Genomic DNA, 22071 nt, shown 5'->3' on the forward strand with positions numbered 1-22071 from the left:
GAAGGCGAGTTGCGGATTAGACGGACCAAACCCCGTGGGCCCATAATTATTTTTAAAAAAAATTAAAAAAACTTTCATCTTCAACGTTTTATTTCAAAAAAATTTTATCAATCAAATATATTCAGAAATAAGTATTTTAAATATAATAGACAAACGAATTCATATATTTGATGAATAGTATTAATGTTTATAGATTATTTTTCTTATCATATTTTATTGCTTTATTATTGAATATGAATTGAGATTTGAGGTCCTCAGCCTTGTGATCAGAGCTACCGTTTCTCAAAGAATATGAATGTTTTTATTTTTACGAGTTGAAGTGGATATGACATGAGATTTTTCTAAAAATGAAACTTAAGTTTTTTTTATAATTTATACATACAATACATTTGACTATTTTGTTCATGTCCTTTTAATACTGAATGAGGTATTAAAGTAAGACGTTCAAAGACTGAAGGTTGTCTGCAATAGGTGGAATTTTAAAACCCGATGAAGCATACCCCATTGGACTACATAATGAACCTTTCAACCCATCATTTTTCATGTTTTCCCAACAACAGTCGGTCAATCTCCAAGCTAACCGCCTTTGTTTGACCAACCACAACTTTGTGTTGCAAACCAACAAATGCTTCAACAACTCAAAGATCATCCTGGCAAAGTACAACAAGATCCCCTTGGAAAGCTTCAAGAATTGGATATCAACAAAGGTTCCCAAATCCCAACACACAAAATCTGATAGTTCCACAGTTTCTCAATCCACGGGCCAACTCAAGCTCGTCGCGGGTCGACCCATGCGGGTCGCAAGTTGATTCATGCAGGTCGCGGGCTTAGGCGGTTGGCCCGCAGTGGGCTTGGATTGATAAAATTTCAACCCAACCCATTTAAATTATTTGACAAGGTGGACAACTCGATGTACCTAGCCCGAATTGATAGCTATAACCAATGGCACTGGTGGACGATTTTTACTCGAAGATAAATAGAAAATTGTTAATTTAAAAATTATTAATTTAAAAATTATTAATTTAAAAATTATTAATTTTAAAATTTAAAATTTTCTGATCTGCCAAGATGGACTTGACTTGTTGAACTCCGAATCAGGAAGGCTAGGTCAACAGTCTAGGCTACAGAGCTAGGTATATTAGCTACGTATATTAACTATAATAACAAACCGTCTAAGGAAGTACAATAATAATCACATCTAAAAATAATGCTTTACAAGTTACATGATATTGGTAACATAAAAGCATAAGTATAATTACAATAAATAACATGGATAGTGACGAGACTGCTTAGATATTAAGTAGATTAAAATAAAGACAAGTAAATAAGTTTCAAACTTAAGAGCAAATAGAGTAGAGTTAGAGTGAGTAAATATTACCTAATCAACACAAATGAAAGATAATCATGCACCAAGATTAAAGATCTAGAGAGGTCAAAGAAGAAATTACTCATCTCATGATAGAATATCATAGTCGTCTTTAAGTTAGAGAGTCTGCTTCGAACATCCTATATCAAGTCATTTCTATTGGTGCGGGTAGCACTAACGGTCTAACTTAGGTTTTGATGAATGACAAATAGGTTAAGTTAGTTTTGTTGTTGTCTGACACTTTGATCGAGTGTGCAGGATAAGTCCAGACAGGTCGACGGGCTGACCGGATGTTTGACACGAAGTCCAGCTAGGTCGACGGGCTGATCAGATAGCTGGCAAGAAGTCCAAGCGGGTCGACGGGCTGACCGGACGCTTGGCAAGAAGTCCAGCTAGGTCGACGGGCTGACCGGATAGCTGACAAGAAGTTCAGACGGGTCGAAGGGCTGACCGGACGTCTGGCAGGTAAGTGAGGTAAGTCACTAGAGGGGAGTGACTGCGAGGACGCGTTCCCGGGAAGGGAACATTAGGCGTCGATCCGGCTTAGATCCATTTCGGATGTCTAAGTCGAGATCGTGACTAGATTCCGGTCTCGGAAAGACGGAATCTAAGTCATACTATTTGTGCTAATTCATAAATGTGCTAACAATCTATTTTGCAGGATATATATTGCCTCGGACTAACTTTGTTTTGCAGGAAAAGGGAGTTGTCTGGAACAAGGTGGTCCGGGCGCCCGGAGGTCCGGGCGCCCGGAAGGGATCCGGGCGTCCGAAAAGCAAATTATATCCAGGCCAAGTCGTCACCACGTGGAGCATCTCGGTTTGAGCAGCTACGTCACATTCCAGGCGCCCGGAAGGAATCCAGGCGCCCGGAGCAACATATAAAAGAAGCCCCAAGCAGGAGCTTCATGATCATCTTTCACATCTGAGAACTCTGAGATTACTCGCTCTGCTGCTCTGCGCTCCAACGACGCTCACAAAGCTCCAACGACACGTTCCCGCTCTTTTAAATTCCTTGTCTGTCGGTACAGCTTTGTTTTTCTTTTCATTAGCATCTTTTTGTACTTAAATTGTAATTATCCGAATTGCTAGTGAATTGCCCAACGAAAGTACTCAAGGAGTACGGGTCTTTGAGTAGGAGTCGTCACAGGCTCCGAACGAAGTAAAAACCCTGTGTCTACTTTACTTTTTCGCTGCGCTTATACTCGATATTTTCGAATCGATATTCACCCCCCTCTATCGAATCTAACGGTCCTACAAGTGGTATCAGAGCGAGTACCGCTTTGATTTGGTGCAACCACCAATCAGACTGGGGGTGAAACCTTTTATTTTTTTCGGTCTTCACTTTTACACTTTATTCCAAACTGGTTTATTTTTTTAATATTTTTTTTCAATTAAATATAAATTAGTGCAACACCAATCTAGATTTTTTTTTACTTTTCCCGCACTACTAATCCAAGACCAAGTCTTGGGATATTTTTTTTGGCTATTTACTTGTGTACAGGATGCCCCAACAAGAAGGCTTCAGCACAGTACGACCTCCACTCTTCAACGGGGACGATTTTCCGTACTGGAAGAAGTGCATGGAGGTTTACCTCAAAACAGACTTCGACCAGTGGATGAGCGTCACGAGACCCTATAAAATTCCAGCGGACAACTCTGGGAATATACTGGATCCTGAAGACTGGACAGCAGATTTGAAGAAAAAAGCGTCAACAGAAAATAAAGCGATCAACACTCTACAGTGCGGATTAACAAGAGAAGAACTAAACAGAGTCGGTCCACACAAAAACGCTAAAGAGCTGTGGGACAAATTGATCGAGCTGCACGAGGGAACGAGCGACGCCAAGGTAACCAAACGAGACCTGCTCTTAAATAAAATTCTTAATATAAAAATGCAGGAAGGTGAAACGGCAAATCAGCTCCACGCGAGGATCAAGGACATCCTCAACGGGCTTCATGCGATAGGCCACCAGATGGAAAACAGAGACTTAATAAGGTATGCATTAAATGCTTTTCCACGTAATAGTTTGTGGGCATCAATCGTAGATGCCTACAAGATTTCTAAAAATCTTTCTAAGTTAAAATTAGACGAGCTTTTCTGTGAATTAGAATTACATGAACAAACTAATGTTGGAGCCGAGAAAGGTATAGCTTTATTTGCAGGTTCGTCCAAGGAAAAGAAGAGCAAGCCTGAATATGAAGAAGATTCCGACCAAGACTCCGAAGACGAAGAACACCTGGTGAACTTGGTAAGAAAAATGTTCACCAGGAGAAAAAGGAGCTTCAGCAAAAAGGACCTTCAAAAGATCAGCTCTCTCTCAGAACAAAAGAACGTGACTTGCTTTGGCTGCAATAAAAAGGGACACTACAAGAACGAATGCCCAAAACTGAAGTTCGACAAACCGAAGTCAACCAAAAAGAAGGCCCTCAAAGCAACGTGGGACGACTCCTCGGACGAATCGGAGGAAGAAGAGCAGAAACATCAGAGCCACCTCGCACTGATGGCCCGCGAAGCTGAAACAGAAGACGAGTCGGAAGATGAAGACGGGTCTGAACCCGAAACAAGCCACGAGTCCGTACTCGTTTCCGAAGGCCCGAATGAGGTAGATTTTAATTTAAACAAAATTTTTTTTAGAATTATTTCATGTTTAAATAGTAAATTGATTAAACTAGAAAATGAAAACAAATCACTTCTTGAGGAAAATCAAAACCTCAAGGAACAAAAAGAAAATACAAATCCAACTCAAGATCTAACACTTGAGGAGGAGAATTTATCATTAAAAAATAAGATTAACAATTTAAAAGAAATGTTAGAAAAATTCACAACAAGATCAAAAAATCTAGACTTAATCCTAAATAATCAAAAAGCATGCTATAATAAAACCGGACTAGGATATAAGTCGAATTCAAATAAAACCTTCAAATCATTAATAACCCAATACAAATCAACCAATCTAGCTTGGGTTCCGAAAGCGTGCTTAACCACGCAAATAGGACTTAATCAATGATCCGGATATAGTTGAGTGGCAGAGAGGAAATTAGGAGGAAAAGACAGGGGCACTTAGGTCTTTTTACATGCTAGGGCTTTAAAGGAAGAGGAGGGATCGGGTTTTGGAAAAAGAAGGGGGCTCGCGTTTTTTGGACAGGGAGCTGGACCCGCGCTAGCCAGGGAGAAGCTTGGGTTTGCCCCTCTCACGCCCTTCGTCGGCGACCGACGAAGTCGCCGGAGCTCTCCTCTTCCTCTCCTCCACCCCTTTCCTCCGGTCTCACGCCATCGACGACGCCTAGGAGAGGGCGTTTTCACCGCTGCCAGGGAGAAATCGAGCACCGCCGTCGCGTACGGCGTCCAGCGCCGCCTCCTACTCCGGTGTCACCTCCTCCGCGGCCACAGCCGCCGCCGGTGTCACCCCCACCGGCCGCCCCCGCTGCCCTTCCCCGCGGCCACAGCCGCCGCCGGCGGCCACAGCCGCCGCCAACAGCCGCAGCCTCCCCCTCTCGCATCTACTGCCGCTGTCTTCAGTGGATATCGTCACCTTCCAGATAGCCGCAGCTCGGTACTATTTGGGTTATTCCGGCCATCGCGCCGAGATTGGGTTCGGCCATCGAGCCGAGGTTGTTCCGGCCATTGAGTCGTTGGGTTTTACTCTGTGCATCTCTCTTATGATTACGAGCTATCTGTGTTATCCGGCCTGCGTGCCGTTATGTCACAGCCTACATGTCGCATTCCGGATCCAGGCTGCATCGGATTCCGTGCCGCCACCATTAGATTTGACTTCTCAGCGGGTTCACACCCATCTACTTGTCACGACCGCGACGACTTGATCAGCACCACGACCAGCTCACTCATCCATCCGAGGGCACCCCCCTGGGCCAGAGTACGTTCTCGTACCTTTTCTGTATTTAGTTAACTATTCTGCCATACTATTATGCGGTTACTTATATATCTGTGGGATTCGCCTCGAGCACCGAGGTACCAGAGGCCAGGGCGACCCGGTCGCTGGATGCAGGTACAGTTGACCGGAGGAGGACTTCAGACGACTTGGTCAACGCAGCGAACAGATCATCAACCGGGTCATGGGGATGCGGTCAACCTTCCAGACACGTCACACCAGCAGGTTCGTTTTCTCAGCTTCCAGACAGGATCAATCAATATTATATGTTAGAGTGTATACTAAAAGCCTAGCTTTTGGTATAAACATTTATCTAGAAATAAGAATCACATTAGTCAAATGTCTACATTTGTGATAAATATAGTTGTTCAATTAATTTATATTGTAAATAACATGGTGTGTGGTGTCACACACAGAAGATCATGTTATCAGTACCTTATAAATTATAAACAGTAGCTCACGACCATGATGGAAAGGAACAAACCATTGGAAGGTCGTAGTGTAATTAGGTGTTAGTTTATCTTAACTATATAATTACACTAGTACACTAAGAGTGTATTGAATAGAACCATTAGAGGTCGTTTCTTTTATACTGACTTTATAAAGGGACAAAGACCTCAGTTATTATGGAAGTGTGTGCTCTTAATCCTAATATAATAACAAGCACATATATTTGATATTTATTTCTTTAATTTATCAATGGGTGAGATTTAGTTCGATGAATCAATAAGCCCGATAAGTTGGGAAATGATATCACTTATAGTGTGTGTTGTTGATTATAGAAGGAAACTGTGTCATAGTAATCTAGGTTGAGAATGTCCTCAAGAGGAGCTCATAAGGATTGTCATGTTAAACCCTGCAGGTGGACTTAGTCCAACATGACGATGAAGTTGAGTGGTACTACTCTTGGAGCTAGATATTAATTAAGTGAGTTGTCAGTAACTTACTTAATTAGTGGACATTTGTTATCTTAAACACAGGGAGACTAACACACTCATAATAAGAAGGATCCCAAAATGTAATTTGGGATTGGTGCGGTAGTTCAATAATAGTTCTTTAGTGGAATGAATTATTATTAATGAAATTAAGTTGTGTGTTCGGGGCGAACACGGGATGCTTAATTTCATCGGGAGACCAAAACCAATTCCTCCTCTCGGTCCCTATCGTAGCCTCTAGTATATAGAGATTTATACCCACCGCATACCCACCTTCTTACCCATCCAATGGGGCAGGCCAAGCTAGCTTGGAACCCAAGCTAGGGCCGGCCAAGATCAAGTGGATGAGTCATGTAGGTGGCCGGCCAAAGCTTGGGTCCCAAGCTTAGGTGGCCGGCCACTAGAATATTAAAAGGATTTTATTAAAATTATTTCTTATGTGGATATCATGATTTTAAAAGAGAGTTTAAAAATTAAAAATTTCCTTTTATAACTTTCTACAAAAGATTAAGAGAAGAGATTAATCTCTTTCTTTATTTGTAGTTTAAAAGGATGGTTTTAATTTTTGGTAAAAACTTTCCTTATTTGTAAATCATCTACATGTTTAAAAGAGAGTTTAAAATTTGAAATCTTTCCTTATTTGTTGATTAAAGGAGAATTTTAAATTTTAAGAAAACTTTCCTTTTTAATCATGTTCATGATTTAAAAGAGAGTTTAAAATTAAATATTCTCTTTTATAAGTTTCTACAAAAGATTAAGAAAAGATTTGATATCTTTCCTTATTTGTAGATTAAAAGAGATTTTAATTTACAGAGATAACTTTCTTTTTATCCACATGTTTAAAAGAAAAATTTTAATTTATTAAATTTCCTTTTTATAAACCAATCATGAAGGGATAAAAATTATTGAGAAATTTTTATAAATTTCCGGAAGCAAATAAGGAAGTTTTAATTGGTGTTTAAAATTTTATTTGCTTGGAGATTTCTTGGTGTGGCCGGCCATTGCAAAATTGAAAAGAAAAATTGTTTTTAATTAAATAAATTTTCCTTTTCAATGGCAAAAGAATTAGGGAAGTTTTTATTAAATTTTCCTTATTTGCCAAGACCAGGGATTATAAAAGAGGGGGTAGAGGAGGCTTCAAGGCTAAGGACTCTATTCTATTTTTCTCCCTCTTTTCCTTGGTGGTGTGGTCGACCCTTTCTTCTTCTCTTCTTCTTCTCTTTGTGGCCGAACCTCTTTGATCCTGTCCGAACCAGGAGTCAACGGACGCTGGGGATGTGGCGCTCCCTGCTGGATCCTCGAGTGCTCCGGCGAACCTGCAACAAAAATCGAGCCGGGAGGGGTGTCCCGGCGACGACCCTCCGACGCTCAAGTCAGGCGAGGAATAACAAAGAGGTGGCTTCAGAGATTCAGACCAGCGTACCTCCGGTGAAGAAATGGAGACCTTATATAGACCTCTCGAAGGAGCCTGGGCGCGCCAATCAAAGCAATCACCTGCTTTCGACCATGCCCAGGTATGGGTCTGTTAGAAGGGCAACCATAAGGCCATACCGCTACTGTATCGACCTCTCCATGATGTGACGGCAAGACCCTCTATCGTGAAATCTTGTGTACGGCATAATCATCAGACATGCCTTTGCTGACATCCCATATCCCGAGCCGAACGAATAGGCCGCTCGGCTAACCTTGCTCGCCTTATCCTCGGCCGAGCGGACCACCCGCCGACCCTTCGGTTCCACAAGGCGTACACCCGCCGGCCATTCGGTCCTCCCGCCGAAACCCAAGCCTATGGCTAGGTTATCTCGCCCGCCGGACCGCTCAATCGCTGACGCGCCATTACCCGCTTAGTCGCCCTCCATCCGCCCTCGCCGACCCTTCAGGAAGTGGGTCCCCCATTCTTACCGCTGGATCACTTGCCTCCCCTTCAAGTCTAGTCGAAGGAGGCAGTGAGTCCGATTGACTGGACTATGTGTCCGAGCGGGCGGTCGTCGCCTTACCGTCGCTTATAATATCCCTTGAGCCGTTCGGCCTTTATGCCAAATTAAGCCACTCGGCTCTTCATTTTGGATGTCTTGGCGCTCAACGTGGATGTTTGCTTGTCTAAATCTTCTCAAAAATCACGCAAATCCTTTTCATTAAGTCGAAGCATGCGCGGTATGGGCGCATTAATTGCGCCTGGTGACAGAGCACCACGTGGCTCTTCTCGCATGGCGGTGATGATCCGTACGATGGGACGCCGATTGTTTTGAAATGGACGGTTAGATGATGACCTCGTCTCTCGTGACCTGCATCCGACGGACGAGGCCGACCAGCCTCGTTCACATAAAGCCTTCGTCTTCGCCCTTACGCTGCATTCTCTGTTTAATTGCGCGTCCTCCGTCGAAGGTGCCCACGGCTGCATCGTTCCGGCTGTCCTAGTTCTTGCCTCTTGGTGGTTTTCGGCTTTCTGGTGATCCTCTCCGTTCATCTTCCCTCAGTAAGCTTCTCCCTTCCTTTCGTTCGGCCTTTCCCTTTCGCGGGGAACTCCTTTCGTCCCCTTGCTTGCGAACTTTTATCTGTCCTCCGTTTCCTTGTTTCTTTCGGCTTCCTTCTTTCTTTTTCTTGGTACTTTAGTCATGGCGAGCACTTCCGTACCCGCTGTTGATGTTCATGGTCCCTGGTATATGACCATGGAGAGTAAATTTGACGAGGAGGGCGCTCGGCATCTTGTTCGGACGTACGGGATCCCGGACGACCATGAAATAGTTGTAGCCGACCCGACCGACCGGCCCCATAACCCGCCGATCGGTACCATTTGTTTTTTTCTGGACCAATTCCAGGGCGGCCTTAGATTTCCTACCCATCATTTTGTTTTGGAAGTTTGTAATTATTTTCGCATCCTGCTCGGCCAACTTGTGCGGAATTCCTTTAGGCTGCTGAGCGGGGTGGTCGTCCTCTTTAAGCTGCACAGTATCCAACTCGACCCCAAAATATTCCACTACTTCTTCTACCCCAAACAATCCGAGTTGGGTACTTTTATTTTCCAAAGTAGAATAGGCTTCAAATTTTTTGAGAATATGCTGACCTCCAACAAGCACTGGAAGGAGTTCTTCTATATACGACTTCCCGAGCGGCCAGATTCGTAACCAAATGGCATCAGACCCAAATGAGCTCGCAAATTCGTATAATCCATCTACCTTCATGCAAACTGTTGTCCCAGTACAAAATCGACCTTGCTTCTCAAGGTGTTGTACATTTTGATTATCTCCTGCTCGCCAATCTTCCCCGCCGCATGGGTAAGGACTTTACTCACTTCGCCTTTTTGTCTAACATTTTAATTTTTCTCTGCACCTGAAGTCATGTGGCGCCCAAGGCTACCGATCATCCGAAATTGAAAGCCGTGGAAATTGAGGCGGCTACCAAAAAGAACTCGCCGAGCGGGAATCCGCCCGGCAGCTACAAGAGAGGGGGGGACGCATCCGCCACTGTGCCCCACCGCTTCAACGGAGGTTGAGGCGGATCCTGCTTCTCCGCTCCAGAGCCGGAATCCCCAGCCGGGATTCACCATCGAAGTTCAGCGGAACGTCAAGGGACTCCACCTCCGCCGACCCCGAGGGCGAACCCAGCGCCGATCGAGATCACTCGCCGGATCGCACGCCGTCGCAGATCAGACCCCGTGGCCTCGCCCACCGCATAGGCCCTCCGGCTCTCCTCCACGGACTCGCCGTCGCTACGACGGTTGGGCGAGACTTCAACCATAGGGGAGTCCCCGGGCCAGGCGACTGCGGGAAGTGTCGGCCGACCAACCGACCATCAAGACTACCCTTCGATTCCCATCGGAGGAATATTTATTGTCTGCCGATCGGCCATCACGCCCCGCTCATGAAATAACCTTGACGGGTCCGCTTGCCAAACTTTTCGAGGACGCCCAGATTCGGTGGCCGACGCCACTGGGCCCGATCTGCGATGGCGTCAGGTAAACTTAAGGTAATCGGACATTTAATATCGACTTGGTTTCGATTTTATTATTTCACTTACTAGTTGAAAAGTTTAACTTCAATTTACTGAGGAGGATCATGGCAAACCCAAGTCTCGGGGGGTCCATCGGCCGAGCGGGAGAAACAAGCCCGCGAGGCCGAACAGAAGAAGGCCGCCAACCTGGCTACAGAGGTGGCTCGACTTGAAGGATTGGTGAAGAAACGCGACGCAGACGTGAAGCGCGCCAGTAGCCGGAAGAAGCGGGCGATCGCTGATCTGGACAAGATGAAAGTTGAAGTCCGAGCCCTAGATCAGCAATCTAAGGATCTGGAAGCCCAATTAACTGCCGAACGGGATGGGCGCTCAGCTGAACGCACTAAAGCGGAGGTGGACCAAAAAGTTCTCCAAGATTCACTAATTGCCTCCCGAGCGGCGCTCAGAAAGTACAAGGAGGGAGAGCCGAGTCGCCTAGCAGCAGCGCGCCAAGAATACCTCCGCTCGGAGCGGTTCGGCGCAAAATTTGGTGGCAACGTCTCCTCAACTTTCGCCGAGGCGGTCAAGGTCACCACGGCGTACTGGAAGAAGGGAGGGCATCTTCCTGCTGACCTGAGCATTCCCTCTTCAGATCTAGCGGCTATGATTGACGATATCCCGGACGCCTTTTTTAATTTTAAGGACCCGGAGTGAGGCGAGTTCTTCCAAGTACTTTCTGTATTTCATCCGCTTTGCGGATGTAAAATTTTTGTACGCGCTTTGCTTGTATTTTTGTTTGCCCTTCATTGCCCTTTTTTTTGTCTGTTTGGTGCTTATCCGTAGAGTCAGTTAAGCTCCACGTGTTCCCCACTAGGCGACCGATCAGGTTAATCAGTTGACTTGTTTTCCTCGAAATCGTTTAGCGCTTGGCTATGCTGTTTGCATTCAGTGAATGCGAAGTATTGGCTATGCTGTTTGCATTCAGTGAATGCGAAGTATTGGCAAACTGATGGCCGATCGGACTTAATCAATTTAGTACTGGCAAACCGGTCGGCGCGGCTCTCGATCTTTAACGACGGAGCTCGTCGGCGCGGATATTTATAGCCGGTCGGCGCGGCTCTCGATCTTTAACGACGGAGCTCGTCGGCGCGGATCGGCGCGGGTCTCGATCTTTAACGACGGAGCTCATCGGCGCGGATATTTATAGCCGGTCGGCTCTCGATCTTTAACGACGGAGCTCGTCGGTTTTCCGATTTTTATAGCGCGGCTCTCGATCTTAACGACGAGCTCGGTTTTCGCTCGATTTTATAGCCGCGGCTCTCGATCTTTAACACGGAGCTCGCGGATATTTATAGCCGGCGGGTCTCGATCTTTAACGACGAGCTCGTCGGTTTTCCGCTCGGTTTTATAGCCGCGGCTCTCAATCTTTAACGACGGAGCTCGTCGGTTTTCCACTCGGTTTTATAGCCACGGCCTCGATCTTTAACCACGAGCTCGGGTTTTCCACTCGGTTTTATAGCCGGCGCGGCCTCGATCTTTAACGACGGAGCTCGTCCGGATTTTGCGCGGCTCTCGATCTTTAACGACGGAGCTCGTCGGCGCGGATATCGGCTCTCGATCTTTAACGACGGAGCTCGTCGGCGCAGATATTTATAGCCGGTCGGCGCGGCTCTCGATCTTTAACGACGGAGCTCGTCCGCGCGGATATTTATAGCCGGTCGGCGCGGCTCTCGATCTTTAACGACGGAGCTCGTCGGCGCGGATATTTATAGCCGGTCGGCGCGGCTCTCGATCTTTAACGACGGAGCTCGTCGGGCTTTTAAGCCTAATTTGGACAACGTTTACCTGGCCGATCGGCACAGGGTCTTCGGAATCGAGCCTTGGGCTCGTACAATATACCTCCGGCTGAGCAGCTCGGGGCCTTCGTCGTCGAGTGCTTGGCTCCGATAATTTACCTCCGGCCGAGCGGCACGGGGCCTTCGAAGAACTAACCGTTCGGCTATGAACACAGAATGCCTTGGGAATAATTTGTTTCCTGCGATAAAAGGAGTACAGCTATTTTGAATTTACACAAAATAGAGCAAAAGTGCACCTCTCACCCAGCTCTATATGGCTGAAGGTGATTTGCACTCCATGGCCGATCCAGCATCCGACCTTCCGCATCCTTGAGGTAATAAGCGCCCGAACGGAGCTTCTCGACCACTTCAAAGGGTCCTGCCCAGGGAGCTTCCAACTTGCCGACATCTCCGACTGGCTTGACTTTCTTCCAAACTAGGTCGCCTACTTGAAAGGCTCTGGGGATCACGCGCCGGTTGTAGTTCTGTTTCATACGTTGCCGGTACGCCATCAGCCGGACGGACGCTTTAGCTCTTTCCTCTTCGACCAAGTCTAGCTCCATGCTCCTCCGTTCGGCGTTATCTTCATCATAATTTTGTACCCGAACGGACTCCACCCCAACTTCAATCGGGATGACTGCTTCGCCTCCATATACCAAGTGAAATGGAGTGACGCCCGTTCCCTCCTTTGGTGTCGTGCGGAGAGCCCATAGGACGCCCGGCAGCTCGTCTACCCAGCTGCCTCCTTCATGGTCGAGCCGAGCCCGTAAAATTCTGAGAATCTCTCGGTTGGTTACTTCGGCTTGACCGTTACTTTGAGGGTATGCCACCGATGTGAAGTGCTGCTCGATGCCATAACTTTCGCACCACTTCCCGAGCAGCTTCCCAGTGAATTGACGTCCGTTGTCAGAGACGAGTCGTCTTGGGATGCCAAAGCGGCAGATGATATTTTGCCATATGAACTTTTTAACCATCTGCTCGGATATTTTTGCAAGTGACTCAGCTTCTACCCATTTTGAGAAGTAGTCGACCGCCACCAATAAGAACTTCCGCTGCCCGGTAGCCATGGGGAAGGGTCCCACGATGTCCATCCTCCATTCGTCGAACGGGCAGGCCACAGTTGATGCTTTCATCTCATCTGTCGGTCGGTGGGACATGCTGTGATACTTCTAACAGGATAGACAATTTGCAACGGTCCGGGCAGCATCCTTTTGAAGGGTTGGCCAAAAATACCCGGCTAGCAAAATCTTCCTGGTTAACGACCGTCCGCCTGGATGCCCACCGCACGAACCTTGGTGCACTTCTCGAAGGATGTACTCGGCATCTTCCCAGCTGACGCATTTTAGGAGCGGACGGGAGAAGACCTTCTTGTAGAGTTGATCTCCCACGAGGGTGAACCGACTAGCCCTTCTCTTCAATAAATGAGCTTCTTCCCGGTCGGATGGGGTAGCTCCCGAGCGTAAAAACTCCACAATAGTTGTCCTCCAGTCGCTCGGGTATGTGATGCCTTCCATCCGATCGACATGTGCTACTAAAGATACTTGCTCGATCGGCTTCTGAGAGCCGACCGGGGATAACGCGCTTGCCAGCTTGGCCAATTCATCCGCCACTTGATTCTCCGCCCGGGGGATCTTCTGAATAATCACCTCCCTAAAGTTGAGCTTAAGTTTTTCAATGGCCTCCACGTAGAGCTTGTGCCTTGTACTATTTATCTCGAAAATCCTCGAGATTTGCTGAGCAGCCAACTGGGAATCTGAATAGAGGACAACTCGGACGGCTCCCACGTGCCGAGCGGCCTGCAATCCAGTAATAAGGGCTTCATATTCTGCTTCGTTGTTGGTCGCTCGGTAATCTAGCCGGACGGACAGCTGCATCCGCTCTCCTTGTGGGGATAGCAAAACTATGCCAATTCCGCTCCCGTGTCTAGTGGACGATCCATCCACGAACACTTTCCACACAGCTTCGGGTTCCGGGTCCTGCACCTCCGTAACACTTGTGCCTTGATAGCCAAGCGGGGTTGATATTGGATATCAAATTCGCTTAGATCGGTTGTCCATTTGATGAGCCGTCCGGAAGCTTCTGGATTTAAAAGCACTCGTCCCAACGGGCTATTGGTCTTGACGATAATCGTGTGCGCCAGGAAATAAGGACGAAGTCTCCGAGCGGCAAGGATCAGAGCAAAAGGCCAACTTTTCGAGTCCGGTGTAGCGGGTTTCAACATCTTTCAAGATATGACTTCCTCACCTCCCGACCGGACTAACGCTGATCCCACTGCCTGCTCGGTTGAGGATAAATAAATGTGCAACGGTTCGTCGACAGCTGGCTTGGCCAGCACAGGTAGGGAGTTTAAGTACGTCTTCAGTTCTTCAAAGGACCGATCGCAGTTTTCATTCCATTGGAACTTTGTAGCTTTGCGGAGGATTTTGAAGAACGGAAGGCTCCGGTCGGCAGTCTTGGAGATGAAGCGTGATAGCGCTGTAATCCGACCGGTCAGCCTTTGTACTTCCCTTGTGTTTCTGGGCGGTGGCATGTCCTGAAGAGCCTTCACCTTGCTAGGATTAGCTTCAATACCCCGTTCGGTCACAATATAGCTCAAGAAACGCCCTCCTTTGGCGCTGAACAAACACTTATGAGGATTTAGCTTGACCCCATATTTTCTGAGTGTACGGAAGGTTTCTTCCATGTCTTTGCATAAAGTGGCCGCTTGGAAGGATTTGATGAGGATGTCATCTACATTGACCTCCAGGTTGTGTCCGATTTGCTCGCGGAAGACCCTATTCATCAATCTTTGATATGTTGCTCCGACATTCTTTAGCCCGAACGGCATCACCGTATAGCAATACGTCCCGTCCGGTGTAACGAAGCTAACTTTTTCCTGATCCTCCGGGGCGAGCGGCACTTGATGATAGCCTTGGTAGGCGTCCAGCATACATATAAGCTCGCATCCGACTGTAGAATCTATGAGCTGGTCGATTCGGGGCAAAGGGTAGAAATCCTTCGGGCAAGCTTTGTTCAGATCTCTGAAGTCGATGCACACCCTCCATTTGTTGCCCGGCTTGGAGACGAGCACCACATTTGCTAACCAGCTTGGGAATTGAACCTCCCGTATGTGGCCGGCCTCTAAGAGTCTTTCTACCTCCGCTCGAATGATAATATTCTGCTCGGCGCTGAAATCTCTTCTCCTTTGTTTTACTGGCCGAGCGTCCGGCCGGACGTGAAGCTTATGTTGGGCTATGCTGGGGGAGACACCGGGCAGCTCATGCGTCGACCAGGCGAAGACGTCATGATTCATCCGGAGGCATTTGACCACTTCTTCTTTCTGTTCGTCCTCTAGGTCGGCGGCAATAAAGGTTGTAGCCTCCGATCGGCTCGGATGGATCTGAACCTCCTCCTTTTCATCATAAATTAAAGCAGGAGGTTTCTCGGTTATGGCATGTACCTCGATCCGTGGAGCCTTTCGCGTTGCGCTGGATTCGGCTCGGACCATTTCCGCATAGCATTTCCGAGCGACCAACTGATCTCCTCGTACTTCACCGATCTTGTCCTCGACCGGGAATTTGATTTTTTGGTAGAACGTCGACACAACAGCTCGGAATTCGCTTAACACCGGTCGCCCCAGTATCACGTTGTAGGATGAAGGGGAGTCGACTACCACAAAGTTTGTTGTCCTTGTTCTCCGGAGCGGTTCTTCCCCTAAGGAGATAGCCAGTCTTACCTGTCCAACCGGGAGAACCTCGTTGCCTGTAAACCCGTAGAGGGGGGTTGTCATGGGCAGCAGCTCGGCTTGATCGATTTGTAGTTGATCAAAGGCCTTTCTGAAGATGATGTTGACCGAGCTGCCAGTATCAATGAAGATACGATGGATGGTGTAGTTGGCTATCACCGCTTTGATGATAAGGGCATCATCATGCGGCACTTCAACTCCCTCGAGATCCTTGGGCCCGAAACTGATCTCGGGCCCTCTCATCTTTTCTTGACTGCAACCCACCTCATGGATTCTGAGTTGCCGGGCACTTGCCTTTCTTGCCCTGTGTGAATCTCCTCCGGTCGGCCCACCCGCAATAATATTGATTTCTCCCCGGGAGGTGTTGTTTCTGTTCTCCTCTTCCCGAGCGGACTGCCTAGGTCGCTCATTGGACCGAGAACGATCTTCATGCCTTGGAGGGAAGCGCTGTTCGGGAGATCTCCTATATGTTCGCCGACCGGACTCTTGATGTCGCTGCCGGCGGTCGGGCGAAGGCGGTCGACGCGGGCCACCCCGTCGTACGGGATGAGTGATTGAAGACAGGCCCCGACAGTCGCGGGTGTTGTGGGAGTCAGTATTATGGAAAGAGCAAAACATTGGGGTCTATATCCTCTTTTTCTTCATCTTTGACCGCTCGGCCGCTACCTCTTGGACCACCAGGGACTTCACATGATGTGCCCGGGATGCCTCAACTCTTGGTCCTCTTGGTGGCTGATGGGCAGCGGGCTGCTTCCGTTCAGCATGGGCCGGACGTTCGGCATGAGTTCCCTTCCGTCGGGCAGCCTCCGCCTCTTCCACGTTTATATACTCATTCGCCCGGTGTAGCATGTGGTCGTAGTCTCTGGGTGGTTTGCGAATGAGCGCGCGGAAGAAGTCCCCTTCCACGAGGCCTTGCGTGAAGGCGTTTACCATTGTCTCCGAGGTGGCTGTGGGGATGTCCACTGCTACCTGATTAAATCGCTGTATATATGCTCGGAGAGATTCTCTTGGTTCTTGTTTGATGGTGAACAGGCTGACGCTTGTCCTTTGATAACGTCGGCTGCTCGCAAAGTGATGAAGAAATGCCGTTCGGAACTCCTGGAAACTAGTGATAGAGCCGTCCGGCAACCTCCGAAACCACCTATGTGCAGATTCCGATAGAGTGGTGAGAAATACCCGGCACTTTACGCCATCGGAGTACTGATGCAAGGTGGCGATGCTGTCGAACTTCCCCAAATGATCGTCGGGGTCGGTCGTCCCATTGTAAGCTCCGATCGGCGGTGGTGTGTAGTATTTTGGTAACGGATCCCGATGTATGGCTTCAGAGAACTGTCGGTGAACCTGCTCGGGCGGTGCGTTCGCTCGGGGAGCTTTGCCCTTCCTATGATCCCGAACGGGAGGCTCATCAGATGAAGATCCTTGCTCCCCGTGAGCGGGCGCGATTTCTGGGGGAGTACGGAAGAGTGCCTGAGGGAACCCTCCTGTTGAAACATATTCCGGGCGGTCTGCTTGCGCCGCCTTGCTGTTGCGCTCGCTCAGCTTGTGCTTTCTCCTTTTGTTGCGCCACTATCTTGGCTTCCCTCGCCTCGACTATAGCATCCAACTCTTCTTGTGAGAGTACCACGGTATGTAGTCTTCCAGCCCCATTGCCTCCGCTCGGATGCGAGTGCTCCCACAGACGGCGCCAAATTGATCCCGTCCAAACCAGAGTCAGACGGAGGGCGCTCCGCTGGATCCTCGAGTGCTCCGCGAACCTGCAACAAAACCGAGCCGGAGGGGTGTCCCGGCGACGGCCCCGCCCAAGTCGCGAGGAATAACAAAGAGGTGGCTTCAGAGATTCAGTACCTCCGGTGAAGAAATGGAGACCTTATATAGACCTCTCAAGGGAGCGGGTGCGCCAATCAAAGCAATCACCGCTTTCAACCATGCCCATGGGTCAGAAGGGCATCCATAAGGCCATACCGCTACTGTATCGACCTCTCCATGATGTGACGGCAAGACCCTCTATCGTGAAATCTTGTGTACGGCATAATCATCAGACATGCCTTTGCTGACATCCCATATCCCGAGCCGAACGAATAGGCAGCTCGGCTAACCTTTGTATCCTCGCCCTTATCCTGGCCGAACGGACCACCCGCTCGACCCTTCGGTTCCAGCCGGGCAGACACCCGCTCGGCCATTCAGTCCTCCCGCCTTGGCATCGGAAACCCAAGCCTATGGCTAGGTTATCTCTGGCTCCGCTCGGACCTGCTCAACTGCTTGATGCGGCCATTACCCGCTTAGTCAGCCCTCCATCCGTCCTCAGGCTGGGACCCTTCAGGAAGTGGGTCCCCCATTCTTACCGCCGGATCACTCTTCATGCTCATGGAGTTTTAATTGTTGGCCGGATCTAGCTTGAGGAAGAAGGAGAGAAAGCTTACATCCCTTGGAGCTTGGTTGGTGGAAAAGATCTTCATCTTTTGGAAGCTTTGTGCTTGGCCAAATTTTGAAGAAAGGAAAAGAAGATGCTTTGGTGGTTTCTCATCTCGGAAGATCGTTGCCCACACAACGTCCGAGGTTAGAAGAGGAATACGGTAGAAGATCAAGAGGTCTTTCTAAAAGGTATAACTAGTAATTTTTCTTTCCGCATCATACTAGTTATTTTTGGAAATAATACCAAATACAAGAGGCATGCGATTCTAGTATTTCGAATATGTTTTTCGATGTTGTGTTCTTTTGTTTTTTTTTCCTTGTGATTTGATTGTTCTTTTCGGTTAACCTAAAGTTATTTTAGGAAATTAAATATTAGCTTTCCATAAAAGGTTTTGTCTAGTCGGTGGTGGTTGCTCCCATATCCAAGCAGGCCATGTGCCTCGCTACGTCAGTACTGGGAACCAATTATGAAAATTAATATTTAATGGAATTAATAACTTAAGGTGATTTGGGTTGAACGTGTTAAGTTCCGCAGGAGATTCAAGTCAAAACCTAAAAGAACAAATAGATTAAGTTTTGGATCAAACGTGTTAAGTTCCGCAGGCGATCCAAAATTTAATTTAAAAGAACACATGGTAGCTAGGAAAAGGTTCAGACCTTTGTACAAAATTTTTTTTACAGTGGAACCTCTAGGTTTTCCGAGTAGCAACCAACATTATATACCTAAAGAAAAAATACATTATATAAAATCGAATAAACCAAACCAAAATCCAAAATACAAACCTAAATCAAATTCAAAATTTAAACACTTTAAAAATCAACAAAATTATCATCAAGTTAACCATAACTATAAAAGGAATCGACACAAACTTAAATCCAAAATTTAAATTAATGACCAATAATTCAGGGGGAGGCTCCAGAATAGCTGACACCTCCAAAACTAACTTACCCGACAGGGTAACCTAAAACAAACTAACCCGGCAGGGTAATTAGGATTAGAGACCAAGTTTAACTTGAATCATGATACTGGTGAAGTTTTTGGATGATAGTACGTTAGGGAAACTTGAGCATCACATGTCTAGAAAGATATGGTTTCGATCTGGTGCATTTGGCCAAGTGGAACTGACCGAAGCTACCCTTAAATGAATCCTAACCAGTTAGACCAAGATTTAGTACTAAGCTCCGTGGATAGGACTATTCGGAAAACCTCGAAAGGTTGGTTACTTCTAATGACGTCCATGTGACTCACCAAGCTTAGAAGTTTATCCGAAGATTGTCTATTTGTGAAGACCAAAGCTAAATCTGAATCTAACACAAGTCAAACCAAAACTCCATAATTAAAAATCCAATTTCATCTCACAAAATCATAGGATTCCCTGATTGATAATATAGATCGGGTGAGATGAATAAGGCTTCAAAATTTTAATTTAAAAAAAAAATAATTTCAAAATTTTACTTTTAAACTTAAAAATTAATTTCAAAATTTTAATTTTTAAACTTAAAAATTATTTCAAAATTTTAATTTTAAACTTAAAAATTTATTTCAAATTTTAATTTTAAACTTAAAAATTAATTTCAAAATTTTAATTTTAAACTTAAAAAATTAATTTCAAAATTTTAATTTTAAAACTTAAAAATTAATTCCAAAATTTTAATTTTAAAACTTAAAAATTAATTTCAAATTTTAATTTTAAAACTTAAAAAATTAATTTCAAAATTTAAACTTAAAAATCAATTTCAAAATTTTACTTTTAAACTTAAAAATTAATTTCAAAATTTTAATTTTAAAACTTAAAAATTAATTCCAAAATTTTAATTTTAAAACTTAAAAATTAATTTCAAAATTTTACTTTTAAACTTAAAAATTAATTTCAAATTTTAATTTTAAAACTTAAAAAATTAATTTCAAAATTTAAACTTAAAAATTAATTTCAAAATTTTACTTTTAAACTTAAAAATTAATTTCAAATTTTAATTTTAAAACTTAAAAAATTAATTTCAAAATTTAAACTTAAAAATTAATTTCAAAATTTAAAAATTAATTTTAAACTTAAAAAATTAATTTCAAAATTTTAATTTTTTTTAACTTAAAAATTATTTCAAACTTAAAAATTAATTTCAAAACTTTAATTTTAAACTTAAAAATTAGTTTCAAAATTTTAAATTTAAAACTTAAAAATTAATTTCAAAATTTTAATTTTAAACTTAAAAATTAATTTCAATTTCAAACTTAAAACTCACTTTAATTTTAAAAACTTAACTTAAATAATGTCTGCTCAAAAATAAAAAGACTAACTTTAAATCCTACTTACTGTAGGAAACAAAGTGGATTTTGGACAGTGGTTGCTCCAAACATATGACTGGAGATCACACCATGTTCACTCAACTCACTTACAAAAGCTTAGGAACAATTGCCTTTGGAAACAACGGCAAACTCAAGGTAATTGGTATAGGTAATATTGAATTAAAAATAGACTTTATAATTACAAATGTTTTACTTGTTGAACATTTTAAATATAATCTTCTGAGTATAAGTCAATTGTGTGATACTAGGTATAAGGTTAAATTTCTATCCACAGAGTGTTTAATCAAACATCTAGATAATCCTACCATAAGCCTAAAAGGTTTTAGAAAAGACAACACCTATGCCATCAACTTAACCACTTCTTCCATTAAGTGTTATTTAACACAAAAAGAAGAAACTTGGTTATGGCATAGGCGGATGTCTCACACCAACTTTAGAATTATAAGTAAACTAAATGGACTTGTGAGAGGCTTATCAAAATTACCTAACTTAGATTCAACCATATGTAATGCTTGTCAACAAGGTAAACAAACTAAATCCACTCACAAACAAACAAATCAGCCACAAACTAACTCAATATTAGAACTTCTACATTTAGACCTTTTTGACTCCTATGGAGTCAAATCTATAAATGGAAACTTATATTGTTTAGTAATTATAGATGATTATTCTAGATTTACTTGGGTAAAATTCTTAAAACATAAAGATGAAACTTTTGAAATCTTTATAAACTTCTGCAAACAAATTGAAAACGAAAAAGATATTAAAATTAAAAGAATTAGGAGTGACAATGGGGGAGAATTTAAAAATCATAATTTTAACAAATTCTGTCTTGAAAATGGCTACCATCACGAATTTTCATGTCCTAAAACCCCCCCAACAAAATGGAATTGTAGAAAGAAAAAATAGAACCTTACTAGAAGCCTCTAGAACCATGTTAAATGAATATAACCTACCTAAATATTTCTGGGCAGAAGCTGTTAGCACAGCCTGCTATGTGCAAAATAGAACAACATTAAATAAAAGATATAATAAAACCTTCTTTGAGATATTTTATAACAAACAACCCAACATAAAATATTTTAAAGTATTTGGGTGTCCAGCCTTCATCCTAAATACTAGAGAACATTTAGGAAAATTCACCTCTAAAGTAGAAAATGGAATTTTTGTAGGATATTCTCTAAACAGTAGGGGTTACAGAATAGATAATAAAATTACGCTAAAAATCGAGGAAACCACAAATGTAAAATTTGAAGAAACCCAAGGACAAACTCAACTTCAACCTACTGAAATTAATAATTCTGAAGAAACCAATCAATCCCTAGACTATAAAGAAGATGAACACACTCAAGAAAATGAACCCACTAGAACTATAAGAGTAAATCCTAACCATCCAACTGATCAAATAATTGGTGACCCAAACTTGAGAGTTCAAACCAGATCATCCTTTAGAAACCTAAGTCAAATTTCTCTAATTTCAAAAATTGAACCCAAAACTGTGGATGAATCCCTACTAGACCCAGACTGGATTATAGCTATGCAAGAAGAACTAGCTCAATTTGAGCGTAATGAAGTTTGGGACCTAGTACCATCACCTAAGAATAAGAAAATAATATAAACAAAATGGGTATTCAGAAACAAATTAAGTGAAACTGGGGAAATTACTAGAAAT

The sequence above is a fragment of the Zingiber officinale genome, chromosome 8A (genome assembly GCF_018446385.1).
Source record: "Zingiber officinale cultivar Zhangliang chromosome 8A, Zo_v1.1, whole genome shotgun sequence".
In the NCBI taxonomy this organism is placed as follows: domain Eukaryota; kingdom Viridiplantae; phylum Streptophyta; class Magnoliopsida; order Zingiberales; family Zingiberaceae; genus Zingiber; species Zingiber officinale.